General features: G+C 42.7%; 1 non-coding gene across 1 annotated transcript; it reads right to left on the bottom strand.

Moving 5' to 3' along the window:
• Window positions 1–11267: 11267 nt before the first annotated feature.
• On the bottom strand, window positions 11268–11342 carry Trnat-ugu (transfer RNA threonine (anticodon UGU)). The gene has a single exon. It is a non-coding gene; the product is annotated as a tRNA-Thr (tRNA).
• Window positions 11343–22458: the final 11116 nt, after the last annotated feature.

The raw sequence follows: 22458 nt of genomic DNA, 5'->3' as shown, positions 1-22458 counted from the left end.
TTACTGAAAGTTTGATACAAATATGTTTGGAAGATCCTTAGAAAACATGTAATTAGTATGAAAAAATAAAAGTTTTGGGAATCGAGCGACAAAGATTGGATTAACTTTTTAGTGCATTCCAGGTCCATAGGATGGATTATCTTCATCCTCTGCAAACTCCTCCTCCAGCTTCCTCTTGTTCCTCCTTCTGTTTACTCTTGCTTGTATTTCTAGACTCTTTACAGCCCTGTCTGCAGCCCGAAGGCGTTCCTTGTCTAAAGCAAGCATCGCTCGTACCATGTTAGAACCTATCTTCATTCCCATATTTCTAAATACCTTGCACCTTACAATGTTGCCATCATTGAAAGTCGCAACAGCATTATACACACCAAAGTGAAGTGTTTCTATTCCAACAAATACAGTCTTGGGGATTCTCGACCATATAACACTATTTACACTTTCATTGGGGTTTTGAGTTTTTCCGTGAATACACTTTTTCAACAGTTCAGGTGCTAACCATCACAGGCTAACCACAACACATACTTTATCTCACATCACTAAAATGTACCTGATGAACACGGACGTTAATAATAACACCATTTGACAGCAGTTTTACAGCGCCACAGTGGGTCACGCCCATGTAGAACACATTTCAAAAAAAATTTAAAAATAGTTGTAGTCTTCGGAATTGAATAAATTATATATCTATTAAAAGGTAATAGTCTGCAGATTCAGAAAACGCAAAAAAGTAAAAATTGAACTTTTCATGATTTTGAGCGTTTCCAGAGCCCCTTAATTGTTGGGGCTTCGGTCAAAAAAGATCCAGTATGTGGAAGATGTGCAAAATCGGGACACAAAAAGTCAAAATGCAGACAGGAGAATCCTGGAGGCCGTATACCATGCAAACACAGAAACCGAACATGCGATAAGGCATTGGGTGCCAGACTGTCCTACATATAAGCAGCTCCACGAAAGACAAATAAAGCGCACAGAATACGATGTTCTGGACAACGTCCATTAATAAGGAGTGCTACCATAACTGTCAGAAACCCACCCCCCTAACACACGCAGGAACAGACGTAACTAATAACACAAACAGGCAAAGGTACAAATAGCCGTCGACTTGGAAGAGAGGCTGGCGGTGAGCCGTTGTCTGGCGGCAACACATGGGGATATTACAACCCCCAAATGCAGATACCGATACTAATGTAATGCCTCAGTTCTGGGAGACAATACAGTGTACGTACTTCAGCATTACCGACTATATAGACGATATGTGCATGCAGGGTGCAATTGAATATGAGGTTGCCAGGCACCTGAAACATCACATGTTTGATTGGGCCGTCTTCCAGCCTGGTGTCATTTTACGAGTTGACGAACTGGAAGACGAAATACTGCGAGATAGTACAGAGAAATACAACGATGTCCTTAAACATCGTGAGAATAAACATGTCACTGAGTTCACAAGAAATCCAACACCACGGGCAACACAAACAAAGACAATTGCACACTACCCGTGCACACAAGTAGAATATGATACAACCAAATGTAGACCCTATATTACACCACCGCGTTTTGTCTACGGGGCTAGTTCACACAGTCACTACGAAAAACAAAACAGTAATGTAGCTGAACAGAAAGACACATCCTGCACCGGCACAACACCAGACACAAACACCCCAGAAACGGACATACAACAGTCACATTTTACGAACAAGTCCCCGATGCCGGCCGCGGTGGTCTCGCGGTTCTAGGCGCTCATTCCGGAGCCGCGCGACTGCTACGGTCGCAGGTTCGAATCCTGCCTCGGGCGTGGATGTGTGTGATGTCCTTAGGTTAGTTAGGTTTAAGTAGTTCTAAGCTCTAGGGGACTAATGACCATAGATGTTAAGTCCCATAGTGCTCAGAGCCATTTGAACCATTTTTGAAGTCCCCGGTAGAGATCAAAAACAACAAGTCACTATCAGGGGAAAAGTTCAGCGAAAACACATCGAACTCCATACTATCAGAAACCATAAAGCAGGAAAGACGTGCTGCACTGAAAAATTACTCGAAATCGGAGCAACAAACAAACAGTCAAGAACACCAACAAGATACAACCAAAGATCCCAAGTTGAATACCGTTAATTATATAAACTACTAAAACTTAGAAATTAACCTACGGCTTAGCAGACTAGAAAACGAGAATATTTTTCAAATAGCTCTTCGCTAAGTAATACGAACTAAGCATGCAAACAGGGATAAAATCTGCTTTCCAATTACAGAACAAAATGACAGGATTACCTTAAGCGTTGAAAATCTGCCACCGAAACCCAAAGATCTATGTAAGCTTCCTAGAAGCTCCCCTAGGGAGGCATATGTGCGAGGGGGAGAGGATCTAAACCTAGAGAAAATACAAAAGGACTTCGTGAGAGCACATGGACGTGTGTTTATGGATTTTGAAGAAACCACATCCAAGTATTTTTCCTTCACCAGATATCCCTTCTGAAGGTAATACAACTAAACTGCCAGGGCAGTACCCTTGTAAACATAGAACTAGGAAGGCTCTTAGAAGAAACAAAAGCAGACATCGCCTGCGTTCAGGAATCTCTTCTGCGAGGCGGGAGAATTTAAGAGCTCCCCTCACATTACATCACGGTAGCCGGAACACCAAACGCGAAAGCCGCGATAATAGCAGTTAATAAAAACCTCATAGTAACACAGATCACCCAGTTTTGCTCTGAACACATTGCCGCAGCAGAAATAACAGACGGACAGGATTTATGGCTCATGTTGTCTATTTACGCTCAGTACTCGTATGATATAGAACCTTTCTCAGACAAACTAAAAGACATTGTACGACATTCAGAAAGAAAAAGGCTGCTCTTTCTAACTGATATCAATGCAAAATTCCCCTTGTGGAACTGAGATAGAATTGACGACAGAGGGCAACTAGTGCTTGACGTGGTAAATGAATGCAACCTCTACCTACTGAATAGGGAGGGTCAGCCACCTACCTACCGCGGAGACGCCGGTGGTGTAAGTAACATAGACCTTTCCCTAGGGAACGCAAAATCTCTTCCATTAGTCAATATATGGAGGGTATTAAATACAACCACACACAGCGACCACAACGCAATCGTCATAACCACGGACAGATATATCAGTACACATAACATGGACCACGAACAGCAGCATTTACTCATAGGAAGATCCGACTGGCAAAAAGTTCGAGATATTGTTGAGGCGTCGTCGCTACACACTGTTCAAGGCAGTATAAATTACAAAACGCATATACTGACAGAGGTCCTACGAAGAGCACAGGAAGCAGCATGGTAGCGTGGGATACCACGCGCAAAAACTGGGTGGGGACAGAAACAATCATGGTCGACAGAACTGGCAAGATTAAGCAAGGATTCACGGGACAAAAGAAAGTACTACCAACAAGAAAAGGAAGCTTCTGAAAGACAGATAAGACTTGATCTGTATCTTGGCACTAAACAGAAATACCAAAAACAACTAAAGATGTCGCTTGGGCGGAGAAGGCTCGAAGAACTTTTATTCCGAGGCTCCTCCTCCCCAATGACATCCTGTATACTGTTTAAAGTATACTGCACAAAAGAATTAATGTGAAGCTAAAATTCATGTATTCCATGTATGAAGTACTCAATCAGCATTTAATCTGCATAATCTTTGTAAACGTACATTAGCACAAACCATTTCAGACGAGAATGCCTCGAGGTTGTACCGAGAACTTCTCATCTGAAATAGGTATAAATAGGCCATTATTAACCAACATGCTACTTAGACTGTATTACTCATCCAAATACAGCATATCACTTCCCTCTACATACTACAAATTATTCTTAACCACGATTATTGTGTTACAGTTCCTTTTTTTTTTTCTTTTTCTTTGATATTCGCTTTATATAAATTATATTATCATCAACTAGGTAGAACAAATTATATGCAACCATTTTAACAATCATTAAGCATTCAATTCGCTGTAACCTCAGAGAAATCTTTATATATATGTTCTTTATGTTATTTAAAAAAACATTAAGAACTGTATAGAGATAAGAATGTAACAAAGAGAAGTCTTTGCTATTAGTTTCAGAAACATCCGACCCACCTTACGTTTCAAGGCGGTGGGTTACTCTGTAGTGTTAATGAAATAAATAAATACCCCTAGGCCGGAGGTGGGGTCGAATCGTCGCAAAAAATTATTCCTTATTGGTCTCTGCTGCACTTATGAATTTTCCTTAATCATTTGATTACCAATTTTATTTCAAAAATATTAATGTACAGTTATTTTAATTTATGTCTTAGTCAGATGTAACAATATGAAAAGAATATTTCCCTCCATTTCGTTTTGCAAAAGGGTTGCGGAGGGGATTTGGGGATAGGACGCAGGATTATTCATAACTATCTCCAGTGTTTCTGGCTGCTCAAAAACTTCAAGACATATGGGGAACGGTCACACGTCAGTGGACAGAGCGTCTATAGCTTACACTCAATGTGGGCTTCGTTTGTGACGTGACAAGCAGCAGTTCGTAGGTGCAAGTCGTTGACGTGATGCGTCCGGGAAGGCGCGAAGGCAGGCCGTTTTGCGAGTCTGCTAATTGGGTTGCCTATTTGCAGGTGCGAATTAATTGAATGTGACAGTACGGAGACGGGTGTTGACAATGAAACTTGACGACAACACAACCTACAGCAGCAATCTGGAATTATAAGTTCTCTGATAACCACCAGTAGCCTTATCTTACCAGTACTACAGGGGTACATGGTAATAACACGCAACAGATTCCAGTGGGTTCGCTAATAACTTTTCGTATGACTGACTGGGGGCTGTCTGAAACTGTCTCCCATCCAATCACAGAAGTGATCCGTCCCGATGGCGGTCAAATGATTAAAACCTCACATGTTCGCAACAAGCGGCATTCGATGTCCCAAAGGACAGTGGTCAGAATGTCATAGCCAATCACTGGATAAGCGCTTGTTGGAACTAAAGGCTACATTTAATTACGTAAGAGTATAAAATTCGTAACTTTTAATACCGTGCTACCTGTCTTTCCAGTCTTCCCCGAACGGTTGGCGCCACCCAATGTGGCGCCACGTGACCAGTGGCACATCTTGAGAGTGCAAACCCGTTCTAACCAGACTGGAACGAATTTCTCAGCTCCAAACATGATGCACAGTCGCTCATCGAGCCAGCACTTTGAACAAAGCTGCAGAGTACCGTACAAAACCGAGAGCTCTCCTGCTTTGTACACGGTTGTGAGAGCGTTTTACCCGCACCATAGACACCATATAATCAGTTTTAGGACGTATGGGATGCAGTGAACAAGACCACATATAAGATCTGTCAGTGAAGTGACAGTGTGAAAAAAATGGTTCAAATGACTCTGAGCACTATGGGACTTAATATCTGACGTCATCAGTCCCCTAGACGTAATCCTAAGCATTACTCTTGTACCAAAATCAGCATCGACAAAATGTGGTGAATGTCACCCTGACAACTTCCTTGCCATGTCTGAAATAGAGACTGTGCCATTTCATGAAGGCTACTGACTTGGGGCTGAAAGTGTATGTCTCCCATCCAGTGACAGAAGTGACAACTCAGGACACCGTGCAGGCCCGTCAGGAACCCATACACCACTGAGGGCATCTGCACTGCGAACTGCTGTGTAGGATATTTCCTTATCTTCACTGGAATACGCCATCTGGAACCCTGGTCACGAAGGTATGACAACAACGTTTATCTTCGTGTCGCATACTGATACGCATTTAGTCTCCCTTCAACAACCACGAAATCAGTTCCATTACCACGTCGTACAGCTCCCATACCATGACTCCAGGGGTTGAGAGGTATGGGTATCGAGAAACTGTGCTTCCTGTGGCCTTTCACCGTGTCGCCTCCTAATATGTCCACGTCATTGTGACAGCCACAGGTAGATACCAGTCACATCCCTGAACACCACACAATCCCCGTAAATGTCTGGCTTTCAACAACGCAAGTCTCTATTATCTGTGGTAGCTTGTCAGCAGTAAGTGTCGCATGACATCCCGAGAGCTCAACTCACATTCCAACAATCTATTCCTAATCGTTCGGGAATGCACTCTGCCCGTTACCTCTGTCCAGATTTCAACTGCTGTCATCTGCCAATTCGTCAGAGCCAGTCGCGTCTTACGATCTCCTCGTGTCGAAGTCCTTCTGGAAGGACTTGTTACTACCCTATCGGTACACTGGTAGCCTGAGTCCATTTCGTCACGACCTGGATTTTGTGCACCCACGTCATTCATGCCAGTATTTCGTCGTGTATCAAAGTCCTAAACATGGTAATAAGCACAGGCACGTCCTCTAACCCTCCTGTGTTGCCATTCCACCCGAGAAGCTCAAGCAAGATTAGACACACTCAGTAGTCATCACGTACATACTCCTTCCTGTAGGAAAAGATCTTTTCATTACTGAAAATAAGCTCGAAGAGAGATGGAATTTAATAACTACCTCGATTCCCGATGCCATCAGGGATTTTTCCTTGTTGGGTAAACTGGAACGGGGTGCACCCATCACTTCAGGACAATTGACGAGATGCTTTCCAGAGTAACAACGGCTCCAGGTCGCGAAAACTAATAACGGGTCAGAAGAAAGGTGTACTGTCCACACGTCACTTCATAGTGCAGTCAATGACGCCGCTGGCAGAGGACGACATGGTGGTCGGTCAGTACCGATGTGCCCAGCATTGCACGTGGACTGAGTTGACCTTTACATAGAGGCACTGAAAAACTGCAGTATAAGTTTGGTACTGTTTGGTCAAGGTGTTCGTGATTAATACTTTTTTTGTACGTTGGTGAATCTGCGGCTTTTCAATCACGAGATACAGTGATACTTGCTGTCGCAGTAGGAAATCGTTCAGCGGTTTTCCGTAAGCTGAATTTAGGACTCCACCGAACTGTAGTGTTACACAAGAGGGGATGATGTTGAGCTCTTACGAACGCCGTATATTCGCATATTATTTATCTCAGATGTGAGATAAAAACAATATCTGAGTTTGTATTCATTAATCGGCACTGATATCGTAGATGCAGCAACCGTTAGTGTTTAGTGTCTTAGATTTTTCACTCTACTGCTGCCTAGGTATATGTTAGCTGCTGTAACAGTTCTGATAATAAATGTAACTGGGTTTTCTCTTTTGATGCTGGTCAATTGTCAGGATGAGCATCCCTGCAATGTGCATTTAATTCTAAAGCATTATGTCAGGGTGAAAATACTAAATAAATTAATTTTTCTCTCTTAACAACATGTGGGCAGGGTGGGTTCTTCCTTGGCTCGCGTATGAGGTAGAATGAAACAGCATTTTTACAGAAGATAACTTTTATTGAAGATTTGTACAACTATTTCCTTACTCGATGTCCTGGCTCTGAGAGCGGCAGCTGTGTCGTTTGCGAAGCCTTCTGCTGCGGCAGCGGCGGCGTCTGATTACGCGTGGCAGTGTGTATCTCGTGTCGCCGTCTCGCCCAGGTGACTGGAGACGCGCAGCGCGAGGTGGCCCGTTTAAGCAAAGTCGAGCATCGGATGTTGATACCCTGGATGTGGCGTCCCAGTGTTTCTCTTCTCTAAGCGGCCGCGTGTGTTGTGCGTCGGCCAGCGGAGCGGAGCGGCGCGGCGGGGGAAGGCCAGTGACCCGGACTCGAACAACGGACTCCCGCTTGAAAGTCTTCGGCTGTCAGATCTTCATCCCAGATCACAGGTGACTGCTGATGTGAAGCCGTCTCCTTCCCATCCTCACGAGTCACCCAGGTACGTAAAAATCAGACTTCAAATACCTTTTAACTTCTGTCTTCTGGCGCCGAGGCTGCTGCTTGCTATTCCATTACAGCGGCGGACTTGGTGCGGCTGTGCATGATGTAGTCTCTTCTTGCATGACGGTCTTCAGCACCGAAACTGACTGAAAACTACTGCTACTCTTCTCTTCTTCCTTCGTCTGTCAGGCTCACTGCGTCTCGCGTATTTATTCACTTCAGTTTACTGGAGGTGAACGACTTCACGGTCATTGCCTCTTCTGTCACGTTGAAAAGCTTCTTGAAGAATCATCTTAACGATGGTCATTGGCTCTTGGAATGTAGGCAAGGGCCTTTGCTCACATGTGACAACTGAGAAACACGTGAGCTGGTCGGGCGATGCCCTGATGGCTGAATCGACAGCGTCCGCTTATGTGGAACTTGCTGACTTCGTGGTCATTGCCTTTTCTGCTCTGCTGTTCTGCCCGCTGTTTGCCAGTGTGTAATTCTTCTAAACTAAACTAAGTGTTTCATTAATATTCTAATTTCTACTTCATTTTGATTTCACTAATTTATTTACTTAAGTACTACTCAGCACTGCACAGAATACTGGGCAGGCAGAATAAACACACTAGGACGTTGAATAGTCTCTGAATTTGTCATAGACAGCATATAATCAGTTTTAGGACGTACGGGACGCAGTGAACAAGACAACATCATAAGATCTGTCAGTAAGTGACAGTGTGAAAAAAATGGTTCAAATGACTCTAAGAACTATGGGACTTAACATCTGAGGTCATCAGTCCCCTAGACTTAGAACTACTTACACCTAACTAACCTAAGGACATCACACACATCCATGCCCGAGACAGGATTCGAACCTGCGACAGTAGCAATAGCGCGGTTCCGGACTGAAGCGCCTAGAACCGCACGGCCACACCGGCCAGCTGACAGTGTGAAGTGACAGACATAGTCGCTTATGATTTTGTTTCACAAGTGAGCTTACGATAGCTCACGGAGAGATTAACTGGCAGCAGTTGCAAATATTAGTTTTCCAAATAAACGTAACTGTTTCATTAAACTGGACGTCATAATCTACGTCCAACTACTAACGAGAGGGACTTTAATTTCCCCCAGGACCTGTAAGCGCAGAATGAATATCGTGCGGCAGTGAAAAAAAAAAAATCGACCAGATTCAAGTAATTTAGGCAGATGACACTGAAAGTTTGTAAAACAAATGGTCGAGAGGGAGCGGGACTCACATACTGAGGGTTCCGCACAAACTTAATTATGTATATAGGCAGTTCATCCATTCCGGGAATCGAGGATTCGACTTTGATGCTGGCGTGGTATCGGTTGAGGCGATTCCAAGACTTTCGAGAATGTTTTAATTTCAAGTTTAAATTTGGATAACAAATGACAAATGAAATTGTTTTTCGTGTGATATTAGTAGAGACTGAAAATTGTCTCATTTTTTCCTCTACTTTTACGCGAAACGTTGCTTCCTGCCAAATTTCGCAATTCTACGTAGGTCTTGATGAGTGACTTTGAGAGTATCAAAATACGTATCATAAACGGCTGTATCTACTACATTGACTCAGAACGTAAAGCTTATTGTACTGCCAACAGACCATACACCTTAGTATATGGAATAAAGTCCAACTTGATACGTATATCCGTTCCCGAGAAATAGGGGTTTGAATAAAAACGAGATACGTATGTAGATATACGCTGATGAGTCAAAGAAACTGCTACAACTGCCTAATATCGTGCAGGGCCCCCGCGAGCACGCAGAAATGCCGTAACACGAGGCGGCATGGATTCGACTAATGTTTGGAGTAGTGCTGGAGGGAACTGGCAACATGAATCCTGCAGGGAAATATATAAATCCATAGGAGTACAACGGGATGCAGCTCTGTTCTGCACTTGCAAGGCATTCCAGGTATGCTCAGTAATGTTCATGTCTTGGGAGTTTAGTGCCGGCGGAAGTGATTAAACTCAGAGGAGTGTTCCTGGAGCCACTCTGTAGCAATTCTGGACTTCTGGGGTGTCACACTGTCCTGCTAGAATTGGCCAGGTCAGTCGGAATCCACAATGGACATGAGTGGATGCAGGTGATCAGACAGGAGCCGTATCTATAGCTATCAAGGGTCCCATATCACTCCAACTGCACACGCCCCACACCATTACAGAGCCTCCACCAGCTTGAAAAGTCCCCTGCTGACACGCAGGATCCATGGACTCATGAGGTTGTGTTCATACCAGTACACGTCCATCCACTCGATACAATTTGAAACGAGACTCGTCCGACCAGGCAACATGTTTCCAGTCATCAAAAGTCCAATGTCAATGTTGACGGGTCCAGGCGAGGCGCGAAGCATTGTGTCGTGTAGTCATCAAGGGCGCACGAGTGGACCTTCGGCTCCGAAAGCCCATGTCGATGGTGTTTCGTTGAATGGTTCGCACGCTGAGAATTGTTGATGACATAGCATTGAAATCTACGGCAATTTGCGGAAGGGTTGTACTTCTGACACGTTGAACGATTCTCTTCAGTCGTCGTTGCACCCGTTCTTGCAGGATCCTTTTCCGACTGCAGCGATGTCGGAGATTTGATGTTCTACCGGATTCCTGATATTCAAGGTACACTCGTGAAATGAATAATTAAATCAAGACCCTAAGCTGCCGACAGGAGTTGATATACAGGGTGTCCCAGCTATCTTGTCTACCCAAAATATCTCTGGAACAATAACAGCTATTGGAAAACGACTTTCACCGGTATCAATGTAGGGCTGGGGCCCATGAATGTACGTATTTGGAAACATTCTAAAACGAAAGCATATATGTTTTTTAACACAAACTTATGTTTTTTTAAATGGACCTCCTATATTTTTTTCTTCAGCAATCAATAGCATGAGAAAGCACATACACACTGGCGTTGATTGCATCGCAATATTCCCATTACATCCTGAGATATTGAGACGCGAAGTTGACGCTTGAAACACCCGACACGCGCTGCTAGCGCACGTCCTGAGGCTCAGGCGTGAACCCCATGCTGCCCGTAATCGCGATGTGATTGACATGTGTAATCACACCTCCATACTTATCAAGAGGGACACTTCCTTGTCAATGACATCGCGATTACGGGCAGCATGGGGTTCACGCCTGAGCCTCAGGACGTGCGCTAGCTGCGCATGTCGGGTGTTTCAAGCGTCAACTTCGCGTCTCAATATCTCGGGATGTAATGGGAATATTGCGATGCAATCAACGCCATTGTGTATGTGCTTTGTCATGCTATGGATTGCTGAAGAAAAAATATAGGAGGTCCATTTAAAAAAACATAAGTTTGTGTTAAAAAACACATATGCTTTCGTTTTAGAATGTTTCCAAATACGAACATTCATGGGCCCCAGCCCTACATTGATACCGGTGAAAGTCGTTTTGCAATGGCTGTTATTGTTCCAGAGATATTTTGGGTGGACAAGATAGCTGGGACACCCGGTACATCAACAGGGACAATTGAAAATCTGTGCCCCGACCGGGACTCGAACCCGGGATCTCCTGCTTACATGGCAGACGCTCTATCCATCTGAGCCACCGAGGGCACATAGGATAGTGCGACTGCACGCGTCTATCCGTTGTACGCTCCCCGTGAGACCCACATTCCGCACTTAATGGCCACACAATAGATACGTTGTGCCCGTGCCCATTACAAGCATTACTCGCGGCAGGCAATCTTACCGAGTCATGTAAGGGTTCGGGCAATACATGTGCATCCGTACAGAAGACGAAGGTCAATGGCCGGTTAGCCTTAACTATATGAAGATGGTATCTGTTCTTACGGACATGTCCGAAAGAAAAGATACCATCTTCATATACTCGTGAGATAGTCGTATGGGAAAATTCCCACTTCACCGCTATGTCGGAGATGGTGTGTCCCACCGCACGTGCCCTGAATGTACCACCACGTTCAAACTCACTTAAATCTTCATAACCTGCCACTGTAACAGCAGTAACCGATCTAACAACTGCGCCAGACACTTGTTGCCTTATACAGGTTTGTCCATTGATAGTGACTGGCCCAAATATATCACGAAATAAGCATCAAACGAAAAAACTACAAAGAACGAAACTCGTCTAGCTGGAAGGGGGAAACCAGATGGCGCTATGGTTGACTCACTAGATGGCGCTGTCATAGGCCAAACGGATATCAACTGCGTTTTTTTTAAAAATAGGAACCCCCATTTTTTATTACATATTCGTGTAGTATGTAAAGAAATATGAATGTTGGAGCACTTTTTTCGCTTTGTGATAGATGGCGCTCTAATAGTCACAAACGTAAAAGTTCGTGGTATCACGAAACATTCCGCCAGTGCGGACGATGGTTCAAATGGCTCTGAGCACTATGGGACTTTAACTTCTAAGGTCATCAGTCCCCTAGAACTTAGAACTACTTAAACCTAACAACCTAAGGACATCACATACACCCATGCCCGAGGCAGGATTCGAACCTGCGACCGTAGCAATAGCGCGGCTCCGGACTGGAGCGCCTAGAACCGCAAGGCCACCGCGGCCGGCCCAGTGCGGACGGTATTTGCTTCGTGATACATTCCCCGTGTTAAAATGGACCGTTTACCAATTGCGGAAAAGGTCGATATCGTGTTGATGTATGGCTATTGTGATCAAAATGCCCAACGGGCGTGTGCTACGTATACTGCTCGGTGTCCTGGACGACATCATCCAAGTGTCCGGACCGTTCGCCGGATAGTTACGTTATTTAAGGAAACAGGAAGTGTTCAGCCACATGCGAAACGTCAACCACGACCTGCAACAAATGATGATGCCCAAGTAGGTGTTTTAGGTGCTGTCGCGGCTAACCCGCACACCACTAGCACACAAATTGCGCGAGAATCGGGAATCTCAAAAACGTCGGTATTGAGAATGCTACATCAACATCGATTGCACCCATACCATATTTCTATGCACCAGGAATTGCATGGCAACGACTTTGAATGTCGTGTACAGTTCTGCTACTGGGCACAAGAGAAATTACGGGACAATGACAGATTTTTTTCACGCGTTCTATTTAGCGACGAAGCGTCATTCACCAACAGCGGTAACGTAAACCGTCATAATACGCACAATTGGGCAACGTAAAATCCACGATGGCTGCGACATGTGGAACATCAGCGACCTTGACAGTTTAATGTATTGTGCGGCATTATGGGAGGAAGGATAACTGGCCCCCATTTTATCGATGGCAATCTAAATGGTGCAATGTATGCTGATTTCCTATGTAATGTTCTACCGATGTTACTACGAGATGTTTTGCTGCATGACAGAATGGCGATGTACTTCCAACATGATGGATGTCCGGCACATAGCTCTCGTGCGGTTGAAGCGGTACTCAATAGCACATTTCATGACAGGTGGATTGGTCGTCGAAGCACCATACCATGGCCCGCACGTTCACCGGACCTGACGTCCCCGGATTTCTTTCTGTGGGAAAAGTTGAAGGATATTTGCTATCGTGATCGACCGACAACGCCGACAGCGCATTGTCAATGCATGTGCGAACATTACAGAAGGCGAACTACTCGCTGTTGAGAGGAACGTCGTTACACGTATTGCCAAATGCACTGAGGTTGACGGACATCATTTCGAGCATTTATTGCATTAATGTGGTATTTACAGGTAATCACGCTGTAACAGCATGCGTTCTCAGAAATGATAAGTTCACAAAGGTACATGTATCACAATGGAACAACCGAAATAAAATGTTCAAACGTATCTACGTTCTGTATTTTAATTTAAAAAAACCTACCTGTCATCAACTGTTGGTCTAAAATTTTGAGCCATATCTTTGTGACTATTATAGCGCCATCTGTCACAAAGCGAAAAAATTGGTCCAACTAAAACATTCATATTTCTTTACGTACTACACGAATACGTAATAAAAAATGGGGGATCCTGTTTTTAAAAAACGCAGTTGATATCCGTTTGACCTGTGGCAGCGCCATCTAGCGGGCCAACCATAGTGCCATCTGGTTTCCCCCTTCAAGCTAGACACGTTTCGTTCTTTGTAGCTTTTTCGTTTGACGCTTATTTCGTGAGATATTTGGCCCGGTCACGATCAATGGACCACCCTGTGTAGGCGTTACCGACCGCAGCGCCGTATTCTTCCTGTTTACATATCTCTGTATTTGAATATACATGCCAGTACCAGTTTCTTTTGCGCTTCAGTTTAAACGTTCTGATAGATCTTGGGTTTTGGCGATAATTCGGGAAGGAAGATCGACATGAAACGGGAAAGGACGTCTGAAATTGCTTAGGGCAGGCAGATTAAGTTCTATTCAGCAATATAAATAATGAGGTTAATCGGAAGATTTAGTTCTGGAAAGTGCGCAACTGGAAGTGTAATTTGAACCATGTGGGATCTGATGAGAAATAAACTTCTGCAACGTGTTACAGTAGAAGGAAGTGTAGGCGTTACATGGGCTTAGGAGGTACGACTCGAAGAGCTGCTACGAAGAGAAAGGGAAAGAAGTCTATGGGAATACCGTAATATTACACGCAACTGAGGAAGACAGGACTATAAAAGTTGAAGATGTCAAGTCTATGGGAAGCTCCCACAAGAAAAAAGGGACTGTAAAAGAAATAAGTATTACAGCATTCAGAAATAGTTATGTCGTACTGCAAGGAACCAGAGACGTAAAACCGAATTTGCTACTCCTGCCTTGCTGCAACCGTGTGAGGTGGTGCAATAGTTGAAACACTGGTCTGTTGGGTCAGTTGAGGGTCAAAGCTCTTTCTGAAAGTATAAATGTAGGTGTCTTGCGATTTGCTTAAAGCCCTTAAGTACCTGTACCATGCATTTTCACTTACTGTTTTTGACTCATTTCTAATGGTATCTCTTCGGCGACGAAGATTTGTACTGTAATGTTCCTTTCTCTCACTGACGTTGTAATCGCAGAACGTGAACTCTTGAGCTCCTTCCCTAGCTGTCCGGTCTGCAGCGACGACTAACACTGAACGTGCAGCCACAGGTATAATTTGCCATTTAAATCGACTGGTAAAAGAGATACGTATTTACTTCTTTCGAAATTCAGACTTACCTAATGAGCAGCAGATATGAGACAAGTGTCTCTTAATATTGCGTACAGGCTGCCTGAAATTCGTAGCTCCAAGAAACGGGTGAACCTCAAATGCAGCCATCAAATTTCGGAAGTTGTTCAGTGATATTTCTCGAGAATTTAGGTGTAAGGGATCCATTGTCTCCGGTGTCTTCTTATACAGTAATTCCATCTCTTTTGATTTCTGGCCCCTATTTATCTTTATATCAGTACTGTACTGAAAATATTTGTATAACGTAGCACAGGTTGACGGTATGTTCTGTTCCCTCATGTTTCGTGCTGTGGATAATAGTAATGCGTACTTTGCTCCTCGTTCTCAAGCTTGTATTGAGTAGTTCCAGATTCCGTCTCAGGTTAGTTTTCCAGCAGTGTTAGTTGCACGTTAACAGTGGTGCACAGCAGTATGGATGTGTTCACGGATGAACAACTGGTCAACGTTCACCTCGTGTACGGGTTCACTAGATGCAATTCAAAAGCGACACGACCACGCTTCACTGAGCTGTCCCCCGCAGAAATGGCGCTCACATCACTGTACTTCCCCATCTGTACGTAGGCTGCGGTATGTGTTGTACATTTTGGTGATTGCACATTGAAGGCTTATTCACAGATGTGAGGGTAATTTCACCGAAACAAAGGTGACGAAGATAACAAGTAGAATAAGTACATTATTACTCTGTAAAAAGCTAACGGAATCGTGGTTCCTTATTAAAAAGTACTCAGAAAATGTCCCTGAAATGTCCTCTGGAATTCTGTCTATGAAGTTTGGGCTCAACTTGTCCAATAAGCACTCCTACAAAAATACTCTGAAAACGTCCCTGTAATGTCCACAGAAATTCTGTCGATGAAGTTTAGGCTTACTTTCTATAGTAAGCTATTCTAGATTCTGAAAAACTCAATACGGAACAGAAAGCTGCATTATCTTTAAACAAATTGTTTACTTCTTGCAGGTCTATAAAAATTGCTGAGATTGTAATTTGCCCGACAGGACCAAGAAGGATGTAACCTGGACCGAAGTACCTGTTTACATAGGCTGTATAAAAGCTCTTCACCTTCCGCTCCACCCCCTTCCTCACCCCATAAGGAAAGATATTTCAAAGTGTTCGTCATATCTGACTCTTCATTATAGTTCATTGAAATTGTTTCTGCAGTAGAGTGATACCCAATGTAGGCATTACACTCAACTAGCAAACCGAAAGAATAACATATAAGTAAATGACCGTAACGACATTATGGTCAACATCACCGTGAGAATATCCGTTATGGCTACTTCTCCTTAATTAAGGATTTTCTGGTAACGTTGAAATTTTATGTCCAAACCTGTAAAATGTTTGTATTTCGATTGCAAAACGATAGGGTATGGGCTATTGTTGCAGCCTCTGTGGGGACTTCTTTTCCAATGATGAAGCAGCTTTCGGCATCTCGTTCGTCTTCAAGGAAGAATTGTTTTGAGAAGATTTTAAGAACGCTATCTTAACTTTAGTTAAAACTAAGTAAAAATAACAACACATTCATTTGTGATATGTGGAATGTAGAGCAACCATTAGGAACAGAAAAATTTCTGCTGTTTCGTTAAACAGGATGTCTGACTATTATTAGTACAAACGAAAGAGCGTGTAGAGGAAGAGAAAACAAGCAAATAATCGCAGTAAGCACAGATACAGAAACCAATGGTTTCCCTGATACAACCTATTACGACTGATTACATGAAGTCTTTGTAACAAACTCCCCGAGAATATAAGCTGTGGCTATGCACAAACACATTACAACATCAACAAATGTTCGGCATGGCCGCCGTTCATGTGAAGCCAAGCTCCAGCACGTCTCCTCATCCATGACGGTACAAGTTCAAAATATTCAGGGGTGTTCTGAATGCATTGCCAACCATCTACAATTCGTTCTTGAATAAAATCGACACTATCAACAGGTCTAGAATTTACCAAAGCTTGCCAGTATCCCCACACAAAAAAGTCCAATGGTAAAAACTTCTTGGAGTCGTGATCCCATAAATATTTCTTTATTTCGAAAGTTTTTGCTGTCATCTCCAGGTTTCAAAATTGTTTTGTTACAGAACATGTTCATTTTGAGTTGGAACCGCACGCCAAGTTGTCTTGTTATTAACGTGAGCTTCCAACTCATAATGAACACGTTCTGTAACGAAAATTTTTGAAGGCATAAAGATGACATTATCTATCGAAACCGGCTGTCCTAAATGAAAAAAAATATGCAGTCTTATCTTTAGAAATTTTTTAGCAAGTAAGACAGATGACTCTTTCTGATTTCTCATCATGAGAAAATTCAAAATCTGACGGGTTCAAGTCAAGGGATCAGGAAAGCCGTAGCATTGGTGGGCCACCACTAATACACTTGTCGAAATGCCGTTTACCAGTACTTGAGTACCCAAATCAAACAAGGGCAATTTATCAAGCTGCAATTTAAGTCTCACTTGATATACAGGACACAAAATCCCATCTGAGGCCGGCGATCATTTTTATCTTAATAATTGGCAACCAATGGTGTACAATCGCAATAAAGTCAAGACATCTTCAATTGACTTTTTTTGTTAGAACTAGTTAGGCGTTTGGGGACTACACCCATCTTCAGACATCACAAATTTCAATTCCATCCTAACCAACAAGGCGTACACTGCTGACAACTCAAAGAAATAGTCCCATAACATATGACTATAGGCTCTGCTTCAAGGCTGCTTGTGTTGCAGCTATAGTCATATGTTACTGCACACTTTCTTTGAGTTGTCATGGGTGTATGCATGGTTGGTTAGGAAGGAGTTGAAGTTTGTGATGTCTGAAGATGGGTGTAATCCAGAAACGCGTTATATGTTCTAATGAAAGGCTCAATTGAACGTCTCATGACTTTATTGCGATTGTACAGCATTGGTTGCCAATTATTAAGTCTCACTTGCCTTACACATACAAATTGTTGGAACATTGGCGTGACTGCACTTTTACATACCCTTGTTTCATTATCCTCTACTCAATCATTTCGTTTGTACCAGTGAAAGTCAAACATACTGTATAATTACTGTCTCACTACGGTTTAGACATACTTGATCTTTCTGCCACTCTAAAACGTTTATCAAAAACAATAAGAAAATATTGGCAGAGCAAATGTGTCACAGTATGGTTTCCATGTATGCAACTACATTACAAGTTACAGAGAAGAACAATTTTCGTATCGGGAAAATATTATGACATACAGAAAGGATTATTTCAGTTTCTAGCAATAAGGCAATTAGCAGCGAACTTAAAAAGCTATATGCAGGAAATTTCCTGTATGAGACTGGTTCGACAGACCACGTTTTAGCAGACAACTTGTTGGTAGCGGCAGTAGCCTGTATTGAATTAAACCTTCAATACAATGTCTCTGTCTGTTTGTACAAATGACGTGTTGTAACACATGAAACTGCTGAATTATTTTTTAATTGCATTTAAAGTAATGGTATGAATGAAAATACATAAAGATGATGTCCCTGTAAGACTGATCATAAACTATAGGGGAAGCCCTGATCACCTCTTGAGCCAAAATTTAATAAAAAGAAAAATTATACTTTAAATAATTTGCATTTTCTGGAGAACACAGCTGAACAAAATTAAAATATTAACATCATACCAGAGAGCAATTTTCTTTCATTAAATGTGGTGAACTTATATACATATATCCGTGTAGATGAAGTAAGTAATATTCTAACGAACAATTTTCTTAAATATGGGAAACTTTGTGAGGTAGAAGTGATCGAACTTAATTAACTTTCCCTATAACAATTTCATTTTTGGTGACAAAATCTTCAAACAAAATAAAGGCTCAGCCATGGGCTATAACGTGACAGGAATATTAGCTAATATTTCTCTTTATCAGATATAAAATAAGTTCTTCAGAGAATATCCAATCCTAATTGACAAGATATTGTATTATAAATGGTATGTAGATGGCACAATTATATTATTCAATGGAACAAAAGAAACAGAATCCACAGTCCATCAGAAATTTAGCGAACTTCACAAAAACAAATATTTCACCATTGAGTATGAAAAAGAGGAGAGCATAAACGTTTTAGATATCACTATCCACAATCTAAATGGAAATGGAACTCACACTCGTATTAATACTCAAGTTTCCAAAAATCAGTCATTTCTATTGGGATAATTCACTTTACATCATGTCATCCCACGACACATGAAGTATTTCTTCATGCCATGGTAGACAGAAGAATCCACTTCCCACTATCTGATAACAACAATGAAGTAGAGCTAAATACATTAAAACACATAGCTATGAAAAATTGATACGATCTTGATTTTGCTAGTGAAATCTACATATATAAGAAAATAAAAACTATAAAGTAAATAAGAGAGAAATAACCTTACTAAATGACGAGGAAAAACACAAACAAAAGTACTCGGCCTTACATTATATGGGACAAACATCTGACAAAATTACCCACATATTTCGTAAAACGAGAATAAAAATTGTTTTTCGGACTAGCAACACAATACAATCCAATATAGGATATAAACCTGATCCGATATCCCACTACCACCAATCAGCCATATATAAAATACAATGCAACAATTGCAATAATGAGGTGTTGCCTGCTGGGAGAGGCACGACGAATGACGTCACCCTCGGTACAACACGCCTCTTCCTCTCCTACTCCTTTGGTTACGTAGTTTTCCCGTATCCCGGCGTGTCCGAGTAGCCATCAAAGGACCAACTCCTTGCCTTGCTTTTGCATCCACTACAAGGCATCGTGGATGAGGAGTGAAGTTTTTATACTGCATATATTTGATGTATCGGTTACAGGGCACTTAGCGAGTCAGAGCAGATGTATACTTTTTGCTGCGTCACTTTCGTACTGGCCTTATTCCCCTCGTGACTCCCTACAACTTGTGAAGATGTTCCTGATTGCAACAGATAATTTTTTCTTCTTTCTTTTCGTTTCTTTCATTTACTCTGTGCATACATCTTTCATGATACAGAACCTTTTTTTTCGTAGTATTAAATGTAACTGTTGTTTTGCTTCGTTAGTATTGTTGCACGAACCTCTTATTAATTCAGTATGCAAAATTTCAATGTATGTTTCATCTTCTCTATAATGTTCTCATGAAACGCGCTGTGTAACAGAAAATGTAATGTGCAAAACTCTTGTATGAAATGTGATGCGAAAGCGATGTCGATAGTTTGGAGTCGGAGAATTACAGTGAGTAGAGTTGCCAGGTCCTCCGAATTTTCGGAAGATCTTCCGACATTTTTAAGTATTCCAGAAAATACGTAATTCTGCGTAACTCTTCCGAAATTTTCCTATCTTCCAGGGGTATTCCGAATTTTTCCGATCTTTCTTCGTCGGTGTTATATGCTGCTACATAACACATACCTGACAATTCAATCACAAAGGAACATTGTGTTAACAATTACTACCGCTATACTACTAGAGCAGTGATTGGACACAGGGGCTGGCTAAGCCACGAAAAACAAACGCTGTCCAGCTGACGCATGCGAAGTTCCGCTGATTCAACAAAGGAGCGTACGGCAACAAAACGCGTGCATCGCATGGGCAGTTCGTGCCTGTTACAAGGTGACACCGCATGCTTGTGCAAAGCAGGAGACCGTTGTGCTTGTTTCATCTACATCTACATTTATACTCCGCAAGCCACCCAACGGTGTTTGGCGGAGGGCACTTTACGTGCCACTGTCATTACCTCCCTTTCCTGTTCCAGTCGCGTATGGTTCGCGGGAAGAACGACTGTCTGAAAGCCTCTGTGCGCGCTCTAATCTCTCTAATTTTACATTCGTGATCTCCTCGGGAGGTATAAGTAGAGGGAAGCAATATATTCGATACCTCATCCAGAAACGCACCCTCTCGAAACCTGGCGAGCAAGCTACACCGCGATGCAGAGCGCCTCTCTTGCAGAGTCTGCCACTTGACTTTGTTAAACATCTCCGTAACGCTATCACGGTTACCAAATAACCCTGTGACGAAACGCGCCGCTCTTCTTTGGATCTTCTCTATCTCCTCCGTCAACCCGATCTGGTACGGATCCCACACTGATGAGCAATACTCACTCAAGTATATGTCGAACGAGTGTTTTGTAAGCCGCCTCCTTTGTTGATGGACCACATTTTCTAAGGACTCTCCCAATGAATCTCAACCTGGTACCCGCCTTACCAACAATTAATTTTATATGATCATTCCACTTCAAATCGTTCCGCACGCATACTCCCAGATATTTTACAGAAGTAACTGCTACCAGTGTTTGTTCCGCTATCATATAATCATACAATAAAGGATCCTTCTTTCTATGTATTCGCAATACATTACATTTGTCTATGTTAATGGTCAGTTGCCACTCCCTGCACCAAGTGCCTATCCGCTGCAGATCTTCCTGCATTTCGCTACAATTTTCTAATGCTGCAACTTCTCTGTATACTACAGCATCATCCGCGAAAAGCCGCATGGAACTTCCGACACTATCTACTAGGTCATTTATATATATTGTGAAAAGCAATGGTCCCATAACACTCCCCTGTGGCACGCCAGAGGTTACTTTAATGTCTGTAGACGTCTCTCCGTTGATAACAACATGCTGTGTTCTGTTTGCTAAAAACTCTTCAATCCAGCCACACAGCTGGTCTGATATTCCGTAGGCTCTTACTTTGTTTATCAGGCGACAGTGCGGAACTGTATCGAACGCCTTCCGGAAGTCAAGAAAAATAGCATCTACCTGGGAGCCCGTATCTAATATTTTCTGGGTCTCATGAACAAATAGAGCGAGTTGGGTTTCACACGATCGCTGTTTCCGGAATCCATGTTGATTCGTACATAGTAGATTCTGAGTTTCCAAAAACGACATGATACTCGAGCAAAAGACATGTTCTAAAATTCTACAACAGATCGACGTCAGAGATATAGGTCTATAGTTTTGCGCATCTGCTCGACGACCCTTTTTGAAGACTGGAACTACCTGTGCTCTTTTCCAATCATTTGGAACCTTCTGTTCCTCTAGAGACTTGCGGTACACGGCTGTTAGAAGGGGGGCAAGTTCTTTCGCGTACTCTGTGTAGAATCGAATTGGTATCCCGTCAGGTCCAGTGGACTTCCCTCTGTTGAGTGATTCCAGTTGCTTTTCTATTCCTTGGACACTTATTTCGATGTCTGCCATTTTTTCGTTGGTGCGAGGATTTGAAGAAGGAACTGCAGTGCGGTCTTCCTCTGTGAAACAGCTTTGGAAAAAGGTGTTTAGTATTTCAGCTTTACGCTTGTCATCCTCTGTTTCAATGCCATCATCATCCCGGAGTGTCTGGACATGATGTTTCGAGCCACTTACTGATTTAACGTAAGACCAGAACTTCCTAGGATTTTCTGTCTAGTCGGTACCTAGTATTTTACTTTCGAATTCACTGAACGCTTCACGCATAGCCCTCCTTACGCTAACTTTGACATCGTTTAGCTTCTGTTTGTCTGAGAGGTTTTGGCTGCGTTTAAACTTGGAGTGAAGCTCTCTTTGCTTTCGCAGTAGTTTCCTAACTTCGTTGTTGTACCACGGTGGGTTTTTCCCGCCCCTCACAGTTTTAC

This window comes from Schistocerca cancellata, chromosome 5 (assembly GCF_023864275.1).
Source record: "Schistocerca cancellata isolate TAMUIC-IGC-003103 chromosome 5, iqSchCanc2.1, whole genome shotgun sequence".
In the NCBI taxonomy this organism is placed as follows: Eukaryota; Metazoa; Arthropoda; class Insecta; order Orthoptera; family Acrididae; genus Schistocerca; species Schistocerca cancellata.
The sequence above is the reverse complement of the archived record's forward strand: the minus strand, read 5'-3'. Positions and strand labels throughout refer to the sequence as shown.